At 34.5% G+C, this 10,160-nt stretch overlaps 1 protein-coding gene across 11 annotated transcripts in view; it reads left to right on the top strand.

Annotated features, from left to right (window-relative positions):
* Nucleotides 1-10,160, top strand: part of BNC2 (basonuclin zinc finger protein 2) — a 326,513-nt gene that overhangs the window by 94,272 nt on the left and 222,081 nt on the right. The window lies entirely within an intron of this gene.

The raw sequence follows: 10,160 nt of genomic DNA, 5'->3' as shown, positions 1-10,160 counted from the left end.
CTTACCTCTCAACTCACACTGCACTGCTATTTGCATACTGTAAGAATGAATAACTTTCCTCAGAATAAAAGGAAAACCTACTTCATTATGGCAAGGAGCTGTATGTGTCTTAGAAAAATTAATATTGATTGTACAGGATGGGGCTATTAATAGTAAGTATGATGGTATATATTTTTGGATTATTTTCATAGAGAATGGGAGTGCAAGAAAATGGCATCTCCACATTCCAGAGCAAATATAGATTTTGGTGGGGTGAGAGGAGAAGAGGAATAGTCTCCTAAATTACCTGTAAGAAGTTTATGACATAGCCACTTGACTGCATTGTTTTGCCTATGCACCTTTTGTCCATGTAAAAGTGTGTGATTCACTTGAAAGGGGTCATCCCATTCTGTATACAGAAGAATGTCTGATAACCTCAAAGGGCATAAATCTTAACTTTTAAAAAGGAGTACTTCTTTGGGTCACTTTGATCAGTGACAGGTCGAGAATGAGCAGAAACCCTTGGCTTCTCTTCCATGCTCATCTGGTTAAGTCCAGGGCACCCACTGCCCATTCTAGTTCTGGCAAGGAGTTGTTAACAACAGAAAAGGTCTGGATTTGATTGATTTAAAAAAGCAGGCTTTTGTGATTGTCTGCTTTCATAAATGTTTTGTGCATTTGTCAGAATAAGAAATGTCATTTTTCTTCATCCAGTTACCTTAAGGGCTGTAATGTTCTAAAATACTTTTAAGTCATTTCAGAAATGAGACTGTAAGAGAAATAGCTGTAACCCACAGTGACACAAAATGCCACAGCTATGTACCATTTTGTTAAGAAAGAAGTATGTATAATCCGTTTCAAATAAAAAGGTAATAGCCTTTCCAGAAGCTTTTTTTCAATGCAGGAGTGAAAAAGCAGTATATCAGAATTATAAATGGATCTGTTCATCATTATATAGTAATTTAGGATTCACTCAATGATGTAACAAAATTAACAACATAATTTCATTGTGTAACTGTATCTTATTAAAGAACAACTGTCTGACATTCTCTTACAGTTGCTTTATTTAACTTCATGCAAATATTATTAGTAGTGACATTTCTCTATTGTACATTAGATTCTCTCATTAGCATGATGTGTTAGTTATCACCAGAGAAATCACTTCTAGATAGGTGAGCGGGAAGCCAAGAAAACTAAAAATTAAATCAATGATGTATATTAATATAGACATGTCTGTTCATGAGAGATATGGTACAGTAAATTCAATTTTTTTTCCTTGCATAAATGCATGCTTATTCCAAGGAAAACCAAATAATACTTACGATATGTGGAGTATGCATTAATATTGCTAGAAATATTAAACTGTATGCAACATGCACTGCCTGTTTTGAGCAGTACTTGTATTCCTCAATCTGATAGTTCCTAACATTGATGTAGACACAGGCACATAAACTGTTTATGAACCAGGATTTAAAAATTGGAGTGTAGTGTAATATCTAATGGATTGAAGGTGAAAGCTTTTCAAATGTTCCTGGTTGCTGGTCATAGAGGTTGTATGCAATTTTAACATAAATTTAACGGTAATTAACTGTTTTTACTGTAGCATATAACTATTGTTTTAATATAGGTGTACATGCAAAAAGAGTTCAAACTTAATTAACAACAGGCTATAATTCCATACATTGATTTATTATGAACATTTTGGGAGGAAGATTAACATTGGTAAAACGCATTTTGTAGTTTACAGTAGTTAACAATCGCTTTTGTCAGGAAGCGTCAGCAAACAATTTTATTCAATATATATATTTTGTGACACCATTTTAAAGATTAGCTGACCCCAGGTGGTTTTATTTTTTTTGTGGTTGTCCATGAATAAGTTCATGTGCTAGTATGAATTCAGAAGCTTTATCAGGTTACATTGTCTCATTTCAGAAACTTGCTTTAATTTTTTGGGTTATTTTGTTAAAGCATGGTTTAGACCTGTAATGGTTCGTGTACTTTCAGCAAATTAAAAATATTTCCATTGAGAATTTTGTGCTGCTTCTGATGTGCCTCAGAACAGAGGCATTAGAAAATATTGTACATGACAAAAGCACAGGGTGTTTTGTATGGCATGTAGCACTAGATGTACAAGTACATGCAGTGGTAGATACATGGCTATGTGCATGATATGTGATTAAAAATAAAATACCCCTTTCAATAGCTTCTCTTACTGTGTACAGTATTTGCAGAACTAAAACATAGCAAAATGTTTCCCGTTCCTCTCCATACATATTAATCTTGCACATATATACATACAGTGTTTGAACATATTAGTGCCATTGTATATTTTAGTTGATGATGTGCTAAGAACACTGTCAAATCTTTGCTTAACTTTGAGATATGTATGCACAAAACTGTAAAATCTGCATGAAGCATTGAAGCACATATTAAAGCATGTGCTCAAATACATTGTGCAATAAGCACTCGTGTTTAACTTTTTAAAAAGTATAGTTTTTCTCTTTTCAATTTTTCTACTTTGTATTTTAGTAGTTACTTATTCATGTATAGTTTTATGGGGATATGATTAATGCAGTGACAGAACAAATTTGGTATATAACAGCAGCAGAGTCTCCTGCTCTTATGTCAGGGTTAAGAGCCAAGGCAAATCTTCCCTAACTAATTAGATGCTGAGTAAGGCATCTTAGTGAAGTTGGGGCAAAAGTGAATGGGTCACAGCTGAGGCAAGATTGCAAGGACTGTAGTGATAGTGAAAGCATTCGCATTTGCCAGGTCATTGTGACACTGTGCTGATTGCAAAGGAACACTCCGTTCACTGATACAGAACTGCCGTCATAAAGTACAATCAGAAACAAAAGCTTTAAAAAGCTTTTACTTTTTACTAGAAATGCTCAAAACATTTGCTGTGTATAGCTTTCTTCGCTCAGTTATTTTTCTCAAACAATAGCGCTTGTGCTTTTGTAAAAGGATTTGCCTCGTAGAATAATGGTTCTTTGCTGTTTAGAAGAATTTCCAAACTTGGGGCTCCTAGTATACCCAGGAGGTGATGAATCATACTGGCTCAAGAAAGAGAAGGCTGAAACAGAGAAGAGGGAGAAAGGGAGAATTCCATTGTTACTGTCTCTTAATCTTTTAGTTCAGAAGGAGAATCACTAATGCAGCTTTTCACTATAATTCAGAGAGTGTAATGACAAAATTTCAGCATCTAGATAAACTGTAATTAAGGGATTTATTTTTTGCCCAGCCCGCCTGTAGAAAGGGGTAAGCATAAAAAGCAGTTTTATTAAATGAAGATCTGTGTGTTTATATACAGTTTTTCAATGAGGCAGGTTCCGTTCTTTAGCTTAACATCAGTCTGTCTAACAAATGTCCGAAATAAGAGACTGTACATCAGCCTATGGACAGGCATCTGTTGCTTTGTTACTGCTCACCCCACTCATTATAGTAATGCCCTAATGCCTCCTTTCCTTTGCTGAAATACTTGACAACTGTTTTCTAAATTATTTTCCTTCACTGACAAAGAAAACAATGTCACTTGTATGGCTGTGTCACATAACATTTTGTCATAGAGAGGCCATCTCTTTTGGGGGGCGGGGGGTGAGCATCTCAGAATTGCTTTGATCAATGTGAACTTGCCATCAATGTACCATTGATGCTATTCTCACTCTCTTGGGAAGCCATTGCATCCCCATCCTCTATCAATGATGCGTATCTGTGCACTTGTGCAAAGGAAAGGAGAGAGTGTCACCTGCCACTTACAGAGCACAGGAGTTCAGAAGAGAAAATGACATGATTACGATCCTGCCATTTGTTCCTGTACACAACACAGAAGTCAGCAAGCTCTCCTTGTAAAGTAAATAATAAGTGATACTTTAAGAAGCATTATGAAAAGTGAGAAAATTTGTACTGGGGTTGTCATTAAAGCTGAAATGTACTGTCACTGGCAGGTAAACTTCCTGTAATATTTGAGATTATGTTTATTTGGAAATGGACCACAACACAAATACATCAGTAGAGATCAGTGCTGCAGGCTGCCTACCTGTGCATTTTGGAATATGCCCCTTTGAGAACAATTTGAGTAGCATGGTAAATGTGCCTGGGATTTTGTGATGCCTGCTGTGACTAATGTTGGAAAGAGCTTTAATTGCTTTTCTTTTTCTCAGTAATTTTTAACAACTCAGGGAAGAGTGAGACACATCTGATGAACACAATTTCTTTATTTGTCATGGTTCTTTATAACTTTATTTAACCAGAATTCCAGGGAAGGAGATAGATTAGCTGATTCCCTGCATAAGTACTTTGTCCATGCATTCCGTAGTGTATTTCTTTAAGATCACTACCTTTAAAATGCAATACTTTCATTTGAATGAAAATGTCATACAATGTAGTACTTTTCAGATGAACAATTCAACATTTGGTGTGTACCAGTGAGAGGAAAATAGAATATAAAGGATCATATCTCACCATGATCCGAGCATGTGTTTTCCATTCATGTCATTGGAGGCCCTGTCATGCATCAAGGACAGCATATAGTTTAGGTACAGAATTACAGATAGCAGTGTATTAGCCTTCAGAGTGAGTTCAATTCTGTAAGCCTTCTGTACGCATGTAACTTTTATGAAGGTAAATGTGCAGGTATTTTGCAAGGCAAGATTCTACAGTGGTAAAGAAAGTTGCTCTTGTGTATTTTAATCCTTTCTATTATTTAGACACTAAGGAGATGAACATAATTTGGAAAAAAAAAGGCTAGATGTTGCACTTTCTTAAAGAAATCTAAACATGGCTTCCTGTTTTATCACAATACAGAAATTAAACCAGGTTCTCTGTTAAAGTATCTGGTCAGGTCTGAGCTTCTAGACATTATGGGCCTCTGTATGATTTTATGTTTTAGTTCCTGAAAACTCAGTTTTTCATGGGTTACCCTGGAAGGCAGTGCAAAATGATGGTTGCTTCCAGTTTGCCTATGAAGTTTTGAATTTACTGCACCAGAAATCTCAAAATGAAATTTGGAGAGTGTAATTCAACGTGAAAGTAAATTGGAGGAGAAATGTTTACAAGACTCCACAAGACTCCACAGGAAAAGTAGCAACACAGTAAGATAAAAGGTAATTTAATCAATAAAGTAGCATTTTGAGAGGAGTTACTCTCATTTACATAAAAAATTGACTTCCCAAATGTTCTATCTTCTTTGTTTTCTCATTAAGAAAAAAAAAAACACCCAACAAACATGAAGATGTTATTGTCAGATTTTTTAATGCAGATTGATTTCCTCTTAGCATATTCATTGCCCTTTGCCTGAACAGAATACAAGAACTTGGGTACTGTACTGCAATTTTATTGCTGCTTTCAGAGGGATGTCTTGTGAGATCTTGCGGCTCCTGCGGAAGTACAACGGAAAAATGTCATTTTATGATAGATCATTATTGATATCCTTTATTTATTTATGCCTTTCCTCATTTTTCTTTCCCTCAGTTTTTTTTCCTCTGTATATATATATATGAACATATATTAAAAGAAAATCTCTTTTTGGTAGTAATTGAGTATTTAAAAGACTATTCATTATATGGGACTATAGGAGGAGATGAGGGGCAGAGAGGAGAAGCATCCCTTCCAGGGATGGTTGAATGTAGGTGCTGACATGCAAAGAGCTCAGTGTTTTGTGTTTCAGTGTGCCTGTGTGCAAAAGCATGATAAAAATGTGTGATGCCCTGGCTTATCACATAGAAGGTGCTGAAAAGCGTCTCAGTTTGATCTCTACTTTGTACAATTTCTTAACTAAGGCATTGCTAATATTTAAAAAGGATCCCTCAATATATTTGTATTCCTGTATCTCAAATGTGAGCTTTGTGTTTATTTGAAAAAAATAAATATCCAGAAAAATGGGAAAATTAAACTCATAGAATGCTTGCACACTTTTTTTTCTATACAGACCTAGCAGACAAAAAATAATCAGCTTGGACATCAGTGAGTTGTTTAAAAACAATTAAAACAACAAACCTGTATCACTGTGTTCAGACTTAGTTCTTAATTAAAAATGTGACAAGTATTTTTTCTTGCAGGAATTCTCTAAAACTTAAATTTTATGGCAATCTGTAAAATAGAGTTCATAGGAGAACATTCTCAGAAGTGGTGACAACTATTTTGCTGTGTAGTGGACATTGGAGTTTTCACATTTCCTATTGTAACTTTTAGTGTCTGTTTGTTCCCTGGACAGTTTACATTTTAAAATACATAAATTTGATAAGAACATCTGAAATAGATATCTTGGGGAGGAGGGAGGTACAAACTAATGAAGAGTATGCAAGGAAAAAAATAATTACTTCCAGCTGGCTTTATATAATAAAACTACTATTAAAATGAGGAGCTCCATTAGCAAGGCTTTAATTATATATTTTCTTACATTTCTAAATAAACACCATAGTCTTTAGAAAAATAACACTTAAATGAGTTAAGCATGACAGCCCTCACTCTAGCCAGGGAAAAATACAAAGAAGTACCCACTCATGTACTCTGTCTTAATGCCCCACAGCAGTTGACATTGCTGGAATGCCTCCTGCAGCTGGTGGCATATGACTGTCATTTGGAGGCAGGATATACGGAGAGTTTACACAATGGAGGCATTCATGAAAGTGTTCCTCATCTGGGACTCCTGCAAGCCCTCATTTTATTGATCCTGCCAGAATTTCACTGGTAGGCTGTCAAATTATGTGTTGCTTCATCTAATATTAGTTTTTCTTTTAAATTAGAATGCACGGAAGAAGGGATTGTAGAAGGCAGGCATGAAAAGCCAAAACAACTTCTGGCTTATATTTTTAAACCAGGAAAAACGTAACAGCTGTATAAGAACTTTATAATTTGTGATACAAATTGTAAGGGTTCTATTTTTTTGTTCAAGATCAAATAATGTAATTAATTTATGGAGATTTTTCAGGGTGTGGGGTGGGTTTTTTCTAGCTTTCAAAGCCTTAAACAAAAATCCGTTTTCTAAATTCCCATATCCCTCAAGTGTAAATCAAACATTAAGTACAAACAGTTTCATGAAACAGCTCACTCTTTAGCTGCTGGTGTCCTTAATGACAGCAGAAGTGCTCTTTCTACAAGCTTCTCCAAAAAGAGATTTATTCATATGCTTTGCTGCATATTTATGCAGAATGCCATAAAGAAATGCCCAATACTTAACGGTTTTTATAATGTTCTGCAAACAATGTAACAATCTAAGAGGTGATTGATGATTATAAATATGTTCTTTATATCACAGATTGGCTGCTTATTATTTAAATCATGTTGAGGCATGACCTCTCCAAAGCCATAATTTGCATAAAAACATAAAATACATGCACAGTTTCATTCATATCTGGGAGAGAACTGGTTACAGCAGCAGACAGCAGACCAAAACATTGGCCTCATTGCAGGTGGAGCATACTGCAAGACAGGTACCTTACACAGTGAGTTACTAATTTTAATAGATCCTCCTATCCACCAGTCTATGGTTAATGCAATGTTAAAGTTCAATTCAGGGTAGGGGGGTGAAGAGAGAGATGGGACGAGGAAGAATGGTCAGATTGTTTTAAGGCAAATAAATTTTAACTGGGAGGCTATCGATCAATTTCTGTGTGAAAAAAACCCTCTACTCACCATGTATGTTTTTGTTCATGTATAGAAATAAGTTATGACAACTGTCTGACAAAGGATCTAATTATAATAGATTTTAATTATTACATTTTCTTATAATTCTACTTTAAAAAAAACGTTGGATTTCTACTAGAATAGTGACAGCTGAATAGTAAACACTGCTTTACAGTAAGTATATATGGCTGACTGTGATTGTCTTGTACCATGTATAATTTTCAGTTTCTTCCAACTTTGCTTCCCTTTTTCCTAGAATACAAAATTATTTTAAACACAAAAGACAAAGTAATTTAAATAGAATATTATTACATTATTTTGCAAGACCTCCAATAGGGGTCTGAAATCCAATTAGATCTTGATTTCTCTCTGCAGGGATAAATAAGAAAGACAACTGAAACATTTTAATTCACATGGAAATGAGTATTGTTTTTTTACTTTTTGGTGTAGCATTCTGAAGACATTGTCTTCCCTTAAATATTTAAAAAATAAAATTGGTTGCATGAGCTGTAATATTAATTTAGTTTTTAACAAATCATAGATAAGTTATTTACTAGAACTTGACAAATGTAGAATCTCATGATAAGTGAATTTTCATTCCAAGGAAAATGCTAATTTTCCAGTTTTGGCACCACACTTATTGAAAAGTGGCATTTTTTGTTTTATTTTCCTTAAAAAATGAGGAAAAATTGAAGTAGATACATACTGGTGTATTTTCTTGTTAATGAGGGTAGTATCATTAGTGCCTTCTCAGTCTGATGGTCCTAGGAGAGAAGTAAAAGCTGGGTTTTAGAACACAACCAAGAACATGGAAAATGTTCAGACAACAGTAAAAATCGTTAGTGAATTTCCTACATCACCAGACTTACTTGACAATTTATTTAAAAGAATTTCTATATTTTTTCTGTTGTGAAAGCTTGTTTGAGGGAGTCAGCCTGTCAGTACACTATTACAGGTCAAAACCAAGGATTCTGAAACTCTTCCGCTGATACAAAAAATTTCTGTGGAAGAAGAATACCACACCAGAAAATTTTAATTTTAAGTGCCTAGACCTGTTCTCACTGCTATCAATACAACTATAGTCTGTAATCACAAAACTGGTCTGAGGGGTTTTCCTATAGTCTTTCCTCAGGAAGAGGTGATTCGTGTTTTGCTTGTTCCATGATGGAACACATCTAAAATACATATTAAGTGAAGAAATAATTGTAGAGGTAAAATTTTGGGAAAGGATTAGAGCATTAGAGCATTGTACTCTAGTTTCAAATAATGCAATATTTGTAGAAGTATGACCTTTAGCATCTGTGTTCTCAAAAATTTTAATTACATGTTTAAGAGAAACTGTGTGGTATGTGCTAGCTGTTTAAAAAAATCCTCTGATAACTCAGTGCTGGGCATTTTTTACTTTAAAATGCAATTCTGTTTTTGAATAAAAATTTATATTTCATTAATCTATGTCTTCATTAACAAAATCTTTCAGAATTTGACTCATAGCGTGGACTGCAATGATCTTAAAACAACATCACATATCCCCCAAACAAAACTTACCCCTCTTTAAACATCTTTAGCTGGTATTTATGTATCTATCTATTATGTATCTATTTAAGTATCTATTTATGTCTAAGGTTGCTTAGACATTAATTGACGTATTTTTCCACATTAATATTTAGCTTTTGCTAATGTTGTGAAGCTAAAAGTCAGGTATGAAAATGTTAAAACAAGTCAATGCATATGCATTTTTATAATTATGAAGTTGAAATTTGGTTTTCTCCAAATAGAGCTATATAAATAATGTTTTCTATTATTTTTCAATTTGCATTTTTAAAGACCTTTTTTAGTGATACCAAACTGAAATAAAACTTTCATAACTTGTAAAGAACATGAAGTATGTAAATATGTAAAATGCATAAAGTACAGCTATAGACATGAGACTGATTTTAAATGACTGGATTTTTTTCTCTGAACCTATCCCTTCTACACCATCCCTTCTAAAATTCAGCAGTGGTCAGGTGTGGCATTTTGATTCTATCCACTGACTTGCATATGCATGTTTATACACCCACAAACTGTAAAAAGAAAACTGTCTAAATGTGGCTTCAGGGAAAAGAAAGGAGTGGTGGACGCAGATACCAGCTGGAGCTTGATGCATGTGTTCTCTTCTGTGGCACTGTTTTGTTGTTGATGTGGGAATGTAGCTAAACAGTGGCTACAGATGCTCCACTAAATAAGGATCCACATAAATTCCAGCTGTGAACTTGTGATTCATCCTTCCCTGCACGAAAGATATGTTTCCATATGTCCCATTATGTTCCATATTTGATTTTTATCACACACTGTATGCCAGTCTGAGTCTCGTCTACATGCTTTTTATGAATCCTGTAACCCCTTCTCTCTTCCTCCTTTGAATTAGGGTCATAACACACCCCAGTCTTCATGCAAAAAATCCACATTACCATAATAGTGCATCCTTGTAAATAATTTTTAAATGAATCAAGTACATGAATAATGTATCTATGTAACCACTGTAACACACTGTCCGGACATATCTGTAGAAAATT

The sequence above is a fragment of the Phalacrocorax carbo genome, chromosome Z, assembly GCF_963921805.1.
Source record: "Phalacrocorax carbo chromosome Z, bPhaCar2.1, whole genome shotgun sequence".
Taxonomy (NCBI): domain Eukaryota; kingdom Metazoa; phylum Chordata; class Aves; order Suliformes; family Phalacrocoracidae; genus Phalacrocorax; species Phalacrocorax carbo.
This window is presented reverse-complemented; position numbering and strand designations above follow the sequence as displayed.